Genomic DNA, 18,937 nt, shown 5'->3' with positions numbered 1-18,937 from the left:
CCAGGCAGACCCCTAGAGAGGAAGGAAGCTTCTATTTCATGCTGCCCAACAGAGAAGAGGGAGAAATCTCCATTATGATCAAAGACCTGAATTTCATTATGCCTATAGTGAGATTTGGAGTCAAGCACATTTCTTCATTCACAAAATGGTGAGGCACTGGAACTGGTTGCCCAGAGAGGCTGTTGGTGCCCCATCCCTGGAGGTGTTCAAGACCAGGTTAGATGAGGCTCTGAACAACCTAATCTAGTGGGTGGTATCCCTGTCTATGGCAGTGGGGTTGGAGTTAGATGAACTTTAAGGTCCCTTTTAACACGAGACATTCTATGATTCTACGATTCTATGGTTCTGTTATGCTACAGTAAGACTGTTTTATCACTCCCTAGTAATTTCCTGAAGCATGTACATTATAGTGACAGAGCAGGTTTTAGCTTTCTATGTCTCACCACCAACATGTCAGTACAGTCAGTTTTCAGTCATGTGGCAGATTTTTTTCCTCATTATTTTTATTTGCTTGATTCATAAAAGCAGTAGCAATATCTTCCTTGCAACTGTACTTTTATAATATTGGCTTTGGTGTAATTACTAATTTTTAACACTATTTTTTTTAATAAAAAATAAAAATAAAAAGAAATCTTTTTAACCAAAATTTATTTTTGTTAGTCATGCATCTTCAAACATATGTTTGCTTTTTGCTCTCAGCCTTGCCTTCAGACTTTGTTATGGACAACCCTCTTCCTTCAAGGTCACAAAGTGAGTTTTCACAATCAGCTAATATTCTTCTTCCTTCTATAGTCACTTTTCATTAATGACATATGACAACATAATTAAAGACATATAATCAAAGTTTTAAATGATTGTAATATTTTTTGATTTAAATTGATTTTGAAAATTACAATAGACTATTATTATTTTTTTTGTTCCTCATCTTGTCTTCAAATACCAAAGCTATGAAGCAATATTTATTTAATATGTGACAAATGTATCTGTTTATACATTTTAAAATGTAGGTATATTTTTCTCCAATCATCAATCAACAAATGCAATACTTTCTAAAAGAATAAAAATATACCCTGTATATTTTCAGAAATCCAGACTCTCAGTTAGGTGTATGACTAAGTATATGCCAAAGATTATCAGGATAATAAAGAATGCCAAATAGGCATGAGAAACCTCTCTGGGACTTTCATCCCTCTCTTGAAAATTCTCTGCATATTTGTATGAAATTTATATAAAAATCTTCCTTGTTTTCATTAAGATGTCAGTGATTTTTTTTTGTATAAGGAAAATATCTGTTTTCTATGAAACTATAAAAATAATATGCTGTAACTTCTTCTGATGTTTACATTAAAAGCTACTAGGGAACTCAATTTTAGTAAGCATTCCATGTTGTTTATTAAATGAAAATTATAGTTTCATGAAAAGCATTAAATAAATAAATAAAGGATGGTTTCTGCTATTTTAAAACAATGAAAGCAACAACAAAAACTCTAGGAATAGCATCCTTCATATGCGTACAACAGCTGTCACTTGGTGATATTTTTTTTTCAGTCATCAAAGTTGAATGTTTTTTTCAGTCATGTAGGACTTTTGGGGTCACCTTGTCCTGCCTCTGTAGTCAAAGCAGGGGCAACTTCAAAGGTAGTTTCAACTTTGAATTCTAATCAGGCTATTCAGTGCCTTGACCAGTTAAATATGTTTTTTCCACTTCTCACAGTTAATCGTAAGTTATCACTACATCCATGTCAGTATTTTCTCCCCTTCTTCTAATTTCTGCTTATATAACATTTGAAAACAGACTTTCCAGTAAGGTTAAACAAGGCACAAGCTTATGTTTTAAGATCGATGAACACATAAAGTCTTTATCATCCTCAAAGTATTCATCAATATTTAATTAAGATTATTATGCTGCTTTTTCTGTACAAAAGACTGAGATGACTTTCTAATAAGCAAAAATATTTTCAAAGTCTATTTGAAAATAGAGATCTTTTTCAGAGATATTTTCTGATCACAAAAAAAAAAAAAAAAAAAAAAAAAAGGTGGATAGGGAAAGTGGGGGTTGCTATTGGGAAAGGAATTCTGCTGTGGGTGGAATTGAAGCTGTGTGGTATTTTCACCTGACAGCTTTGTCACTTTCCAGTTTGCAGCTACATGGAAGGTAACATAGTAGAATTAAATGTCTCCTTGCTTTCTTTTTCAAATGATGTCCCTTATGAAAATATTCCTCTCCAAGGGACAGCTTCCCCCCCCCCCCCTTTTTTTTTTCCCATTTGAAGGAGATGGCATCTTCCAGGCTACTGTCTTACATAAATGAGAAATATAATTATGAGTAAAAATAAACCACTATGCTATCTGAGACTATGTTTTTTAGATGTCTTTTCAGAGTAACAATTAAATAGAGAGGATTGTCTGAGGAATACTGTGAAATTATTTTTATTTACATATTTTGTGTTTTATTGTAAGAGTTAAAGATATGTCTTGATTTCCCTTTCTACTTTCTTATTAAGCTGTATAAGATATATTGTTGCTTATGTATTTAATCCACCTCTCTCCATTTAATAATTATTTTCACAGCATCAATATGATTGATACAAATGAGTATCACTTAGTCAAAAAGCATTAAAAATATTGTTTTTTAAAACTTCTCCATCTGATTAGATTCACATTAGTACCAGTAAACTACCTTTTTTTATGGCCTAAAATATTTGCTTACAAATACTAAATACTAACTCAAAGCTTCCTGATTTGACTGTATCTTTCAGACTTCATCCCAAAAGACCTTCTAACTGAATTATTTAATATTTTGTACATGGATCATGAACATTTTCCTACTGCACAATGAAGATTTATCAAAAATGGTTTCACTTCAACGTTTTATTTTCCTTCTCATTTTCCCCCTTTTTTTCTCTTTTCTTGTCCTTTTTCCTGAACAAAACATTAAAACAACAACATTAAAAGCAAATAGCAATCTGTGGGAAATGTACATTAAAAAAAAAAAAAAAAAAAAAAAACCTTACTAAACCGGAAAAATGTTTGGATGATTACCACATTTTTTTCACTCCATACCTTCAAATCAGAATCTACCTTCAAAACAGGTGTTTCAAAGCCCATTTAATCTTCACAAGGCTAGGAATTCTTTACAGATTTCAATACCTGTATGATAAAATTTATTTCTTTTAATCCACATTATATCTTTCAGGAAGCCTAATCCTTAAAAGATACTTTTAATTTCCAAACACAGTTCTGTTTTGCATATTTGTAGTCATTTTGAAATTTTGAGTTCTCAGAGATTTTTTCACAGTCCACATTGTTTCACATTGACCTTCCAAATGTAGCCATGGTGCAAAAAAGCTCAATAGACTTCATTGTACAACAGGGTTGTTTTGTTGTAGCATTACTGTGCCACCATTTGCTAACATGAATTCACAATCTCAAAAGGATTTGTTATGCTCCTCATATGTGGCAACTCCAGATTTCTGTGGTGTCTCCATGACTCAGTGTCTTGGTTTCATGCATTACAAGTAACTTCCTAGTTGCCTATTATGATTTATTACAGTGTGAGGTGTTGAAAGTTGAGTCATGAAATCTGACGTCTGAATACAGACCAAAAACACCACAGGCATATATTTTACACTAGGGATGTTATGAAAATAGACATTTCTGTTGCCAAAAAAACATATATTAAGAAGTCCCCAAAATGGTAACTGTCTTAATTTCATATTCCAAAGCTTAAGAACTTCTACACTATTAAGAGATGTTTAGCTTGGAGCTTGCTCTGTTCCTTATTTTACATAGTGTTGTGGTGCTCTGATCTCTCTTCCTTACTCTGACATATTTCTTTTGTGCAAAATGATAGAACTATAATGACAGAGTGAAAAAAAAAAAAAAAAAAAAAAAAAGATAATAAAAGCACGAAAATATTTGGAAATACCACCATTACTAATGCCTTCATGTATCTCTGTTCTGTTGGAACCACAGAATATTATTTTACAAACATCCAGAACAATGTATCAGCCATATATTAAAATTTATTAGCACACTACACTATGATAATTGTATGGATGATACAGTCTCACTTCAGCTTGCACATTAAAACATTTTGTAAAAACCAACGTATGTTAAAATTTGGATAATCACTTTTCTCACACAAGCCAATTTAAGACTGTTGAAAACTCTGTACTGTATTGCAACTATTTTATTAGCCAATGCAACACACATCACAAAGTCAAAAATGTCTAATAGATTTTATAGATAAGAAAGCATTCCAGATACTAATGTCAACCAAACACTGGATTGCATCCTTTATGTAGGTGAAGAAACAGAAAGCTGTGTTATTCATCCAAAATCCTGTTGTCACATTTAAATACACAAGGAAGTAAGATCTACAGCACTGTTGTAATTTTATGCTGTTTTATTTTGATTTGTTGTTGTTTTCTGTAAACATCACAAAAAATCTGGTTTTATATTGGAAAGATGTTATATGTTATTAATAATTTTATTGCTGTATAGATTTATATTGCTGTATAGATTTTAAAAATGTTTTACAATTTTATTTCTAATGTTATTTGAGATTTCCTACAATCACTATTACATTTGCTGTTTCTAAAATTAAATAAATTTATTTTACTGTTTACAAATGTGTGATTGACTTAGAATACAATTTATCAAAGTACAGTACAATTTAAATAGTTAATCTGCATGACAAAATTAAAGATTATGGAAAAAGATCCCTCAAGATATGCAGTAAACTCCTGTAATGGTGGTTGCATGGGAGTGTGGATTAGAAAGCAACTGAAGAGTAAATGTTTTGTCACAGTTCCAATTTTAAGGAGAAAAAGAATAGAGAAAAGGAGAAAAAGATACAGGGATACAAAAACTCTCAACATTGTTGGCAGTATTGGAAGGTACTTTTTACTTAGACACTGTACATGTATGTGTGTATGTGTTGGTCCATGCTTGCTTGCATTTAATATTTCACATGCATATTTGTGCATATATGTGTGTTTTATGTAGACACTTGTTTTCCAGTATTGAAAGGGTATTTGGAAAAAAATAAAAATGAAAATTTTTAGAAGGAAAAAAAAAAAAAAGATACGAAAAAGTATAAGCTGGAAAAACAAAGGTATAGTAAGTTTTGCAGGTACAGTGGAGTGTCCAGATATATTATTTACTGAAAAAAAAAAAAAAGGGTTCTGAATGGTAGACATCATCATGTTCTTGTGATTTTCCAAGACAAATATTGTTTTACAGACATAACCTTATGAACCTTGAGTCTCTTCTGCATGGCTGTTCTTATGGAAGATTCCTATACTATTTAAGAGTAGTGCATTGTGAGTAGGAACCTGGAGGTTAGACTTATAGTAATAAGTTAAATAGTGACCAGAAACATCATCTAGCACTGGAGTCTGGTTGTCTACAATTTTAGATTTATAACATAGTCCTTTGCAGACTTCTGGCCCATTTCAGCTAGTATTGTACCAACAGTTTCCAAGTACAGGTACAACATTGCAAAGGTCATTCCCAGCAGGTAGTTTGAATGCAGTAACACTGTTTTAAAGACCAATATAGTTTACTAACACCATCACAGTCAGGCCATCTGGCCTGAGCACTAGAGAATTTTCATGGGTGAGAACTAACATCATGCCTGCTAGCATAGGCGTAGCCACATAGTCCAAGGTGACATCCCTTTCAGGCCTTTTTATCTATTCTTACTAGTGCACAAAATGTTTCTTCAACAATTAAAAACTTGCAATAAATTAGGGCAGATAGAAGCTTTTTATTTTATTTTATTTTATTTTATTTTATTTTATTTTATTTTATTTTATTTTATTTTATTTTATTTTATTATTATTATTATTATTATTATTATTATTATTATTATTGTTTTTTTCCCCACTACATTCTGTGTCCTCTTCACAGAATCAAGTTTCATCTTGTTAAACACATTAATTCTGGTAAAGCCTTTTCTCTCTTTGGAAGAATCTCTTTAAACAGAAATTATTTGGAACACAAAATCATAGACTCATTTAGGTTGGGAAAGACCTCTAAGATCACCAAGCCCAACCACTAGCCTAGCACTTGCCAAGTCTACCATTAAACCATATCTGTAAGTACCACATCTACATGTCTTTCGAATACCTGCAAGGATGGTGACTCAGCTGTTTCCTTGGGCAGTCTTTTTCAATATTTCACAACCATTTCACTGGAGAAATGTTTCCTAAATCCAAATTTAATTTTTACATTTCTCTCACAAGTGAGTCCTATAGCTCTAGACTAAGGGGTTCATAGAGGCACACAACACCACATGTATCATTTTTCAGGGTTAATCAGCTCTTGAGTTTAGTAGAAGTGATTCTCATCGCCTGGTGTTTTGGTGTTGGTTGGAATAATGATGTTTGCCTTTCTCTGGATTATGTTCTCACTGAGTGGGAAGTATCTTTTTTCCTAGTTTCAGTATCATATGCAGTCACTTCTATTTGTTTCCCCTTGGTGTATTACCTGTTATTATGTATAGACAAGGCTGCTGTGATCAAAGTGGAGATCAAATGCTCTGAGTCTGGTCATTGTAGAAAGACATTTCCACTTGAAGCAATAAAACAATCAGAAAAAATTGCAACTGCAAATACCTGTAACATCTTTATGCAGGTGCACATGCAAAATATCTTCTTCAAGTACAGTCTGTTAAAGGATAGGAGTTAATATGTAACCCGTCTTTTTGCAAGAGTAAACCTTTCCAGACGACAGCTGAATCAGCCACCTGTACAATTCATGTACCACAGGCTTATAAATCACATTCCTAGTGAATCACCATATTGTCACCACTGACTTCACCCTCAGTTCTTCAAAAAAAGGTCACTTTCACTGTATGTGTGTGTTCCATTAGCTAGATACAGTGATTCTTCAATGTTATTCAAATTAAATATGTATATATGTATATATGATGATAAAGAACATTCTTTGACATTCTTAAAAGCCTAAATACACTTTAGCAGCTTTTCAGTATATATAAAACAAAGCAAATAATTTCCATAATATTCTTCTTCTAACATCATTATTTATTTGGGATTAAATGCTTTGTTTCCATGTCACTCCAGAAAAAAAAAGATAAAGCTGGTATTTCAGGAAGGGGTTTCCTCCCTCCCTCCCTCCCTCACTTCTTCCCTCCCTCCTTTCCTTCCTTCCTTCCTTCCTTCTTTCCTTCCTTCCTTCCTTCCTTCCTTCCTTCCTTCCTTCCTTCCTTCCTTCCTTCCTTTCTAGGACCAACATAATTTTTTTTTTCTCCAGAATTTTAGATGTTTATTTTTATGGGATATATATAGAAAGACCTTTCAAGTTGTCATCTTTTAAAAATCAGAACCATAAAATTGTTTCAAATTGGACAATTCCTAGGAACACTTTCTTAATCTTGACCTGAAAACTTTGTCTTCAAAAATATAGCAAATCTCTCAAATGTTGAATACATTACATCTAGTGGCTATGTAGACATGTATTACATGTTATGTAGTATAAACTTAGGCTGATGTAGATCCAATTATAATATAGTCAAGTACCCTATATTATTCCTGATAAGGTTTCAGGAGACACGTTCTGAGCAAGGAATGTCATACTTCAGACACGTCTGCTCTGTCTTTGGAGTAAAAGCAAGAATGTCTCCCAGTTAGAAAGCTAATATTTAAGCTATTTTCTACTCAGTAAAAGGGATTAAAACTACTATGTGCAGTATTTATCCTGTGTTAACAAGTATATAATCTCAAGGGTCAAAAGAAGAAAAAGTGTTCTAACACAGTACATACTTGGCAAACACACCATTCCAAGGCAGCACACACAAACCTAAATCAAATTCAATACATGGAAGGCCTATAGCCACTAACTGGGTATCCTTATATAGGCTATACCCCATCTGTATTTGGATACAGAGCTTTGAATCCAACAGCACTTGTAGGTCATTGGAATCATTGGAAATCCTTAAATGAAATCAAGCTATATAGGAGAGTGCCTACAAATTCTTCTCAAATTCTTATATAAATAGTTGATTTATATATATATATTATTTTTTTTTTTTCCTACAATGTAAAACCATTCTAAAATTGATTCTGTCCAGGGATCTCTTTGAACATGTACCTGAAACAATACTTTCAGTGATCACAATCATCACAGATTTTTTTTAACAAAATCACAGTTCAGACCCCCTTCTCCTGCCTTTTCCCCATGGTATATTATAGTTAATACCAGACATGACTGCCATGAACCTTGTTATTGATCTGGCTGTGGCTCAGTGGCTTAATTGGGGATTAAGATCAAAAGTTTGCAGTGCCACCATTTCTAAATGTTACAGACCATAACATTTGCCACTGTGGACCAGAGAAGATAAAACTAAAATATTTCTGTAATAATGCTACAAATTTGACTTGATGGAAAAAAAAAAAAAAAATATATATATATATATATATATGTATTTTTGAGTTAAAAACAATAATTTGTAGATAAATGTAATCTTTTTTACTTGAAGACAGAAAAAGAAATCCCTGGAAGATTTATATTTTTAAAAGCTGTTCTACGTTTTAAGGGGAATAATGAAGATGTACAGTGTGCTTTAAATTCAGGCTGAAAAAGAATTGGGCCACATTCCCATTGAACCTTACAGTTCAAGCATTATTCCAACAATTATCTGTATAAGAGGGAGTCTTGCTAACTACCACTGTTCTCTGCATGACACATCCCTCCCGACAGGAGATATATCTGAGATAGCAGCTCCTTGTTTGAGACGTAAAAGCTGAAGCAGAGACATGATTTGTTCTTCAGAATCTCTGAAAAATATGCTAAGGATCTTTACCTGCTGAAGTGTTCTTAAATCCCAACTCATCAATTCTTCACATCTCTGAGCTGTCCTGTTCTGTCACGCTTAACTCAAGTTGAGTTGAAGCAAAGCTGTCATCATTAGAAATTCACTCTCTTTACTCATTGTACCACAGGCTGCCTCCATGCCACCAGACAGCCTGCAAGTTCTCTTGAAAGATAATGTTAGCTTGTTAGCCATATAGCCTTTCAATACTCTTTAGTTTAAGACAAATTACTTCTCTTCACAATGACCATTTCTGTTGACCATAATTTTGCAGAATTTAAGTCGAACAAGCCACTTATTTTTTATTTTATTTTTTCCACTCTGCTTTGGAAAAATGAATGTCTCCTTGTTAGTTCATGTTAGCTCATGCTTCCTCCTCTAACTGAGCAGATAAATGGCAATTCCTCAAGAGTCAGACGTAAAGCTATCCTTCCTGTCTTTTGGCATTATTCCTTAGAGCTACAATGAAGTCCTGAAATTAAAATTAAAACAAATATGCAAAAAAAAAAAAAACAAAAAAAAAAAAACAGAAGAAAAAATTTAAATAGTTATTAGGTTATATTAGTTAGTTGAAATATGGCTGGTTCATTGCTGGTTCTTGACTGAAATTAAACAACATTGTAATTAGCTTCTGTGGTATGGCAATAGGTGATTTGTGCTGACTAAATCCCAATAACTTTTTTCTAGCCTAGCAGAATAACTTTGTTAATGAGACCTGTCATCTCACAGGAAAAGCAATTTAGTATGTTAAACTGTTCTTGTTTTGTTTTGTTTTTAATCTTTAGGACACACTTTCAAATGAGATATAAACTTGTCACTTTTTCAAGATCTACCTTAATAATCCAAACTACCTGGTCAGAAGACTAATATAGAATAATATGTTATCAAATGTCACTGGAGATACAGCACTTATAACATAATTTTAAAAATGTATACATCTAATATCCAGTATCCACATGTAATGAACTCAGAAATGTTCTAGTGTATTGCTGAGAACCTTGTAGTAGACAGACATACACATCAATGAGTACATTTTGAATTCATAACTCCTTGCTAGACTAGGTCACAGACTTGGAAGGGAAAAAAATAAAAATAAAAATAAATAAATAAACAAGTACATACGGAGTTTGCATAGAATTGAAGCTTGGAATTTAACATACTGTCTAGTAAAGGTATCTGATTATTTTGTTAGTCAGTGGGATATTTCAGAGAGAGAGGTGATCAGAATAAAGATTTTCAATAGGAGAGAGCAATATAGTAGTCTACTTGTCTGTGTTTCATGAACTGATTACATATGCTATTTCAGCACTTACCCCACGAAGTTTTAACTCCTCACTGCACTGTGGATTTAATTTTTAACAGTTATAAAGATTTTTTTTTCTTGCATCCAAAGTAGCTGTCCATAGCATATGTGTAGAGCTGGCAGCACAGAAAGCAGGTTTTCATTATTAGTACCTTAACAGCTGCTTAAAAGATCCCACAGACATGATTTGGGCTGATGTGATAATAGGAAAATATATCAATCTTCATAAAATATATATACGTATATGGCACTTATGTGAGACAGTTCATATGTTAATAATCACATTAGCTTTACTCCAGATGAGAAAATGTGTTTTATAGATGTCCAGCATGAAACTGTGCTAAAATCACTAAATCCAAGATTGAACAATTAATGTTTAGTTAGTGACAATTTCCATCAGCCAATTTAAAAACTACAATATGTAGAACTGAGGTAATCTGAGAATTTCATACAAAGGAGGATGTTCAAAAAAATAATCTGAATAGGAACTAGAGAAATAAAATGTGATATTGATGGTAATGAGATCCTTAAACAATAATGTTAAGCCATTAAAGAATGAAAATATGAAGTCTGTAGAGCTACTTTGCAAGACAAACTGGTTACTATGGAAAAATGTATAAGATCAGGATAAAGAGAAAATTTCCTGCATTTTCTTAAAAGGTAATTTATTAGTTTGATGTTTTTTTCTCATTTTCAAAACAGTTATTTGTGCAGTCTTCTCTTTCCTTTTTATTTTCATTCTTTTTGTTGTTGTTGTTGCTTTGTTTTGTTTTGTTTTGTTTTGTTTCTGACCTCTGTTGCAAGAGACAGTACCTAAAAGATTAGAACTACTTCTAATGAGCTTCTTTGAGCACAGTGTTGGTGTCCGGTCCCTGAGTGCAATGAATCCTTGTATGTGTGCCATTGGATTAGCAGGATCAAGCTTGAAGGTATACCTGAATGTAAACGAACTTCTGATCTTCAAGATCAGTCCTGCTCTCGTGAGTAGGAGTACAGATATACACATCTGGTACTACAGACCAGATCCAGAATTTGAATAAAGCGGCACCATAGTATCAGCATAAGCAAAAATGTTTGTCAGATGGTTCCTACTATACTTCCCTTACTGGAAGCATCTGTCTTTAGATATCATTAGATGGAAATATATATTTTTTTTTCTTACAATACAATCATCCAGTTTAAGTAGGAGTTTAGAATAGTTCTGAAATCCTACCAAAAAGCATAATTACATACATATATAGTTTAAATTGTCCACACCTAAACTAATCATTGAAATATTCAACAGACATTAACGGCATTCTTACACTAAGAATGAAAGACCCAGACAGGTCTGTTTCATGTCATCCCACTGAAACATTTATAAATATATCTTCCATCTTCCCTCCCCTCTTCTCCTCTCCCTTGATGCAGATAAGCACATCATTTTCGGTAGCTTTTATGAGCAAAGTGAAGTTCAAATTTTGGGGTTTGATTATTACTTCTCGGGATTCCCTTCAGTAAATCTTCTCTCTTCAGAGGGAGAATTTATTCTAGTTAAGGGTACTTCTGAAAGCTATTAGACAGCACTGTGATAATGGATCCTAATATTCAAGAGGAGAGCTAGGAAAAAAATTTCCCTCCATGGAAATTTTTTAGAAGTCCAAGCACTCACAACCAAGACTTTTGTCTAAATACTTGTTATTTTCTTCATCTATGTTGCAGATAATCTTTCTAAATTGTAGAGTCAACTATCCATCTAATAGGCAGAAGGCAAGGAAGTTAAAAGTATGAGGTCCATCTTCAAATCTGTGTTTCACTGGATTCTGTAGCTTTAGAATCAGTAATCCAAGTCCCCAGATTCCAAGTTGATTTTCCAATATAGACTGTCATTAGAAGGTCTCTCTCCTTTTCACTAGTTATTATAGCACAGACATGAGCATCTTTCTCATTTAGACTAACAGACTAGCTCTGTCAGTCAAAAACATATTTTCTGTGAGATATAACCAGGTTTATTCTGGAGTTATTCAGTACAGTTTACATACACTGAGGGTTTACCAGTTCCTAATCTCTGTCTATGGAACAGCTGAATAAATGTGTCTGAAGTCACTGCAGTGAATGAAAAGACAAAGAATGACTTTACTGTAATCTTGGTATAAGTATTGTGGTTTGCATGTTCTCATGAATTTCATCAAACATAGTTATAACAGAACTTAAGTAAAGAAAATATATCTACTTAAAATATTCTGATATAAAACTATTTAATACTAAGTCAGTGTTTGGTAAAAATCAACAAAAGCCACAGACTGAATCCAAATGTCAACTAAATTTCAGTAGTTATGTGTCTTCTACCTGAATGAATTCACAAGATTTGTCAGGCAGAAAATTAAAGGTTTCCTCCAATGAGAAGTTAAAATAACTTCATATATCCCTAAGAACTCTTGTACTCCTGGCTAAGTGTTCTCTGATGGCCATTTTTACCAAGGTGCATGCCAACTGCCTCTTACTTTGCTGCAAGAAAAGCTCTGGACAACAAATACACCCAAATTAATTCATTGCAACACATTCATATTTTCTAATTCATAATCCTTTGTAATAAAATTATGCTTACTCTTTATTTGTTCAAAAATCTTTGCAAAATTTTATTTAAATGTTAATTAACTGGCATTTATGTTTACTGATACACTTATATCTAGAGCACATGCTAGTAGGACAAATGTTTCCAAACCTTATATTTTTGATACTGATACTGTTTGTGAGGGAGCAGTGTTACAAGTAGCCAACTCTAGACAGTTATTTTTGCATGTTTTTATGTAAAACTCTTCTACTTTGCAAAGTTCTGCTGCTGTAGACAACATGATAGTAAACATGAAAGTAACTCATGCACCTTCCTAGAACTTCACAGAAGACTAGAACGAGGCCTCACTATAGCATTACATAGGGAAAGTAAATAATAAAACTTCCCCTGGGAAAAAAATAAACAATAAAAATAAAAATAAATAAATAAATAAAATAAAACGTCATAATTTTCTGCAGTAAAGCTTGTAATTATATGTCATCATTAATAAAACTTTTCACTGGGTGATGGAGAAATTAGTCAGAAGTATTTGTAATAATAGTTTCCATTTAATGTCTCTAATGCAGGTGCCTGTAAATTCATATCAACTAAGTTTCTGGGTACTACAGATGTTGTCTTATATGAATCAGTTCCTGACCATTGACACACATGAAAACTACAGTAAATATTTATTAGTTGAGGTATATATTTCATTCAGTGCAAGCTATTTGAATGATATTTCCCCTCCAGTAACAGATTTCTCCACAGAGAAAAATTGCCACCCCAATTTTTATAAAATAAGTTTAAAAGGCTCAGCTGCCAAACCCCACCATGCTTTTGGTTAGACTTGAAACTACTTGCAACAACTGAGATAGGTAAGAATACAGTCAAAATAGAAAACATGTAATACTGGAACTGCCAGTTTAGGTTAACAATTCTTGTAGTTCCTGAATTATTACATCATTCCCAATTCAGAATTATGGAATGCATAATAGTTTCTAGTTTCCACCAAAAACTGAAAAAAAAAAAAAAAAAAAAAAAAAAAAGACAAAGAAATGGACAAACCCCTAAGCTACATTCCAATCCTAATATTCAGTAGACATCACAGATATGGAAAAAAATAAAATAAAACAAAACATTCAACATAAGCCCCTCTCACTAAAAATATATTCTCACCTCAGTAATCAAGTATGTTGATGGCCTTTTAAAGCCAGGGTTGTAACAACTATAATTGCATTAGTGAGAAACAGTTTTCAGTTGATAATCCAAAATAGAAGAATTTACTAAGTTTTGCGTTATATATGGAGTTGTTACAGACTGATTTTTAAAATGAATACTTGGAGCCTTGATGCAAATAACTTTTCAACAACTAAAGCTCTGCAAGTTTTTGGCAAGGGCAACATTAAACTAGTATGTCATAAATTTTGGCTCCCATCATGACTCAAACAAATGCACAGCCTGCAATCATTTTAAAAGCTGCTGTTTTTAAAAACCTGTTCAACTGTGCTACTATCTGCAATTCCTCCTGCATCACTCACTGCATCAAATTAACAAAAAAATCATGAAAAAGAGAACAACAACCAAGCATGTGTCTGGTCACAGCTAACAAGTCTGTTTCTATAAAAATTCTCCTAGATATGGAAAACAGTTTAACATAGGACCATCTGGACTGTTCTAGTCAGTGGACAGTTATATGTCTGAATACATTTGCTGCTTCCCAGTAGTCTCCCAACTTCATCCCTGCATATGCAAATTTTCATGTGAACCTAAACTCTACTAAACTCTAAACTCTACTAGTTTAAAGAAGGTTACAAAACAGACTGTGTTGTGGGGAGTTACTATTGCATATTTCTAATCATGGGTGCAGAAACAGTCGAGATCATCATCTGTTCTTGTGACAGGCAGGCATGATCCAGGCTGGTCTAGAAGCCATGGATTATACAGGGCAGTTCATACAAGAACTCCATGTTAGCCATCTCTCAAGTAAATTCCTTTATGAAATAGTAAAGTTTAATCCTAAAAATAATTAGCTAGTTTGTTCCTGCTATTCCTGCTAGAACAATGTTGTTGAACATCACTCTAAATGGTTTGGAAATCTCTTAATTTTTTGGAAATCTCCTAATTTTTGTAAGAGTTTGCCAATACTGAGAGCACAGTAAAATTTATAAGAGGTAGTTCTTGAAAACAAACAAACAAACAAAAAAAAACAAAACACATTGAGCCATCAATAATTTAGTCTCCAGGTACATTCTGCATCATTTTATTTCTACTATGCTAAATCTCACTAAATCTAATCCCTCAAATTATTCTCCTATGTTCCTTTTTCCACATTAGATTTTATTTGCTCTTCCTTAAAAATAACAATGCAAACCATTCTAGGATTTTATGATTTTTTTTTAATTTATTTTTTTTTAATATTGTTAAGTAATATTATATCAGATTGAGATGAGGCAAGTCTATTCCTTTCAGTGCACTTTCCCCATCACTTCTTGCAAAGACACCATATCAGCTCCTTTATATTAAGATAAAATGAACTTTATTTTGAAATGTTTACTAAATCTATTTTCCATTTTGCATATTTCCAAATTTTTGTCACAGTTTTTGAGAATCCTGTGATGTAGCTTGATTTTACTATTGTTAGTACTAAAACTCTCTGAGTTTTCTCTTTGCTGTGTGTAATTTTCAATGTTTCACTCTTGTTTGCATTTATGATTAATATTTCCATTCAAAACTTCAGCAAGATATTCATCTACTTTTGGGGCAGTAACTTTATCATACTTATCCATACTTCCCCTAATGTATTGCCCACCATCCCTTCCCCTCCCCTCCCCTCCCCTCCCCTCCCCTCCCCTCCCCTCCCCTCCCCTCCCCTCCCCTCCCCTCCCCTCCCCTCCCCTCCCCTCCCCTCCCCTCCCCTCCCCTCCCCTCCCCTCCCCTCCCCTCCCCTCCCCTCCCCTCCCCTCCCCTCCCCTCCCCTCCCCTCCCCTCCCCTCCCCTCCCCTCCCCTCCCCTCCCTCATTTACGTTCTTGTGTAATTGCTCTTTGTCTTGATTTCATTGGTTCCAGGTACCAGCAAAACTGTGAATGAAATTAAGGAATAAACATTCAAGTGATTTAGAAATTTGTCTGCATCTAAACTTGTGAAAAGTATTGCTGGTCCTTTAGATATTACTATGTGGTCAAAGTTGTAATAAGAAATCCCTTTCCCTAGTCAGAATCCATAACAAAATGAATGATGTCATTGCCCTTTTTTATTTATTTATTTTTTAATTTCTAAATTTTCTATAGATGACTAACTTAAAAAATAAATAAATGAATAAATATTGCAATGATGTATGAATAAGATTTTATTTATATTTATTTATTTATAAACTTTTGTTACTACACATAAAGGAAATTAAAAATACCACTAAAAATTCAAACTGAAATACTAAAGATTGTTTGTAACAAAAGAGAAAACTATGCCTCTCATTTCCCAGGTTTTCAAAGGAAAATAATTTCAAATTATAAATCATGAACAGATCTTTGTCTTAACTCTACATCACAGTGCTCTGCATTTCCTATTGAAAACTAGGATCCTTGGGGACTATTTAACTGTGGACACTAACGAGAATATGTCAAAAGCCTAAATCACATAAACATTCTACCATCATATTTCTGGTTTGGGCCTTCTTGAAGGCTTATTCAATATTTCTATGATAGCATTCATAGTAAAGTATATGAATGTTTTCAGACACTTCTTATGTTGGAGACATTTCTTACATTGATTTGTAATTTTAGGTTAATTAGTCCCCCCCCCCCCAAAAAAAAAAAAAAAAAAAAAAAAAACAGCAAAACAGCAAGAAAAAAGTAAGTCTTCTCTGCTGGAAAAAAAATACATCACCAGCTTTATTAACCTACTTGTAAAAAAAAAAAAAAAAAAAAAGATAAACCAAATGAGTCTAGGCCGAGGTAGTTCTTACTATTAAGAGTACAGTTAAAGTATGGGGTATCTGTCTTGCTTTGAACTGAATATTAATTAGGTCATACTTTTTGTGTCTGTCTTTGGTTTTGGTTTAAAACTATCTCATGTTGTTTTATAGTTTAGCTAGGAACTTTAAAGTATGCACACAGTAAGCCATAACTTAATTTATTAATTTAAATTTAACAAATAACACTTGCTTTAAACAAAAGCACACGAAAAAAAAAAAAAAAAAAAAAGATGGACTGATACCATTAGGAAATATATATATATGTATATATATATTTACTTCCTTCTTTGGCTAAGTATGATATGATGTTATAGTTTATAGCTAAGACTCCCCAACAGTACAATACTAATAAACTTTAAGCCTTTCCTGCAGTGAAAGGTTGGTTCAGTCTCCAAATATAATTATTCCTGGCATTGTCCCTGCATATATTGCCAATGGTATCCAAAGATATGTTAGTTTTATTCTGTATTTCTTCTGTTCCCCTAGGACCCAGGGATGTCTCATGGGACACCAGGGATGTCGATGTCTCACTTTTAATTTATTCTTAAGGTAGAATGAAATCCTTTAAAAGGAGGAAAACTGGAGGAAAAGGAGGAAAAGACAAATCCGCTGAAGTACTTTGTACTATTGCTTCATTTAGCTTGCTTTCTGACCAGTTTCCAAAGTTGTGAACATTTAATCCTGTAATACTACTAAAAAATGGTCTGAATCTTGCTTTGTGGAAACAAAAACAAAAACAAAAACAAACAAACAAAAAAAAGCACACACACACACAAAACAAACAAACAAACAAAAAAACAGCCCATTCTGTGATTAACTTCCTACCACCCAAGATAGAGAAGAAATCTTTTAAAGGTTTTAAAATAAAAGGGTTTTCTTGAGTAGAAAAGAGAAACAGTGTAGAGAAATCCAGATGAAGGGAAGAGGACAGAAAATAAAAAGACAAGAATTCTGGTAAGAATTCTTAAATTATGCACAACTAATATTTGAGAAATACTGATAAGCTATTGTGGAGTTTTTAACCCTGCTGGACAGCTGAACTCCAACACAATGGCTCTCTTACTCCTCCTCAAAGTAAAAGGAGGACAAAATATGTTGGAAAAGGTTCAACAGTTGACATAAGGGAGATCACTCAACAGTTATCATCACAGACAAAACAGTCTCAAAGTAGGGATCAATATGATCTTTATTGTCTCTTCCCAACCCAAACTCTTCTATGATTCTATGATCATGACAATTGTCATCACTGAACAGCTTTGCACTCTAACTCTTCAGAAAGCTCATTAACTACAGTAGGAAATTAACCACAGACCAATCAAGTCATCATTACATCAAGATTTTCTATAAATTTTTCCAAGTATTCAGTCATTCAGTCATTATTAAAGCCTTTAATTCAGGAGTTTCCTCTTGAAGTAACTATTTGGTCATGCCAACCACAGTAGTTGGTCTCACTAGTTTCTTAATGAAAAAAAAAATAAATAAATCCATTTTTGCACATCATCGCAGATCCATAGTAAGGACTTTTCTTGGTGCTATTCATTATTTTCAAGGCACATGGATAAGAAAGTCCTTTATGTTTCACTGAGCCAAGCAGGAAAAGTCTGATTCGCTTTTTTTCACAAGCCAGGTAGATTTTCTCAAGGTTTTTGTTTGTTTTTGTTTGTTTTCTAGGGCTTTATAAGAGTATTGTTTTCAGACCCTCTGACAATAGGGTCTGAAAATTTTTATAGAAAATATATTTTTATATATTTTTATAGAAATAAAAAATATTTCAATTTTTATAGAAAAATATAGAAAATAGAAAAAAGAAAATTTCAATTTTTATAGAAATAAAAAGCTTTTTATATCTCTTTCCTCTTCTTGTAGTTTTAAATATATTTAAAGGGTCATGCTTCATTTGCCCATACCTTTTAGTTTTCCATTTCTTCTGCTATGCTTACTTCTGCAAATGTACTGCACAGATGAATGGTAGTAGCTGTCCATGGGAAAGTTGTTATATTCACCGTTTGCTTTTCTCACTTGTAATTGATTCCAGAGAGAAAACACCCACATTGATACATATTATTTTGTTTGCAGTACAGATGTCTAATCATGAAGCTATTCCTATGTGAAACTTCCATTAAGGTCAGTCAGAGTCACGCCTGCAAGTGGACAGCAAGGTCAAGAGCAGATTTATTTTCTTATAATTTTTATGCATTGAAAGAATATGTTTATTTTCTAATACATTACAAGGAGTGATGGGTAAACCACAAAGAGCCTGAATGCTTGGACAAACACCAAAAACTGTGGAT

The 18,937-nt window shown here is 33.1% G+C and overlaps 1 protein-coding gene across 1 annotated transcript in view; it reads right to left on the bottom strand.

Annotated features, from left to right (window-relative positions):
• The window catches only part of LOC311423779 (syncytin-2-like), a 36,288-nt gene extending 17,662 nt beyond the window's left edge, over window positions 1–18,626 (bottom strand). Inside the window, exon 1 of the mRNA XM_084498205.1 lies at window positions 18,554–18,626. The gene's annotated coding sequence lies outside the window, so the exon portion shown is untranslated. The remainder of the gene's footprint in view (window positions 1–18,553) is intronic.
• Window positions 18,627–18,937: the final 311 nt, after the last annotated feature.

The sequence above is a fragment of the Aythya ferina genome (assembly GCF_964211825.1).
Source record: "Aythya ferina genome assembly, chromosome: 1".
Classification (NCBI taxonomy): domain Eukaryota; kingdom Metazoa; phylum Chordata; class Aves; order Anseriformes; family Anatidae; genus Aythya; species Aythya ferina.
The sequence above is the reverse complement of the archived record's forward strand: the minus strand, read 5'-3'. Positions and strand labels throughout refer to the sequence as shown.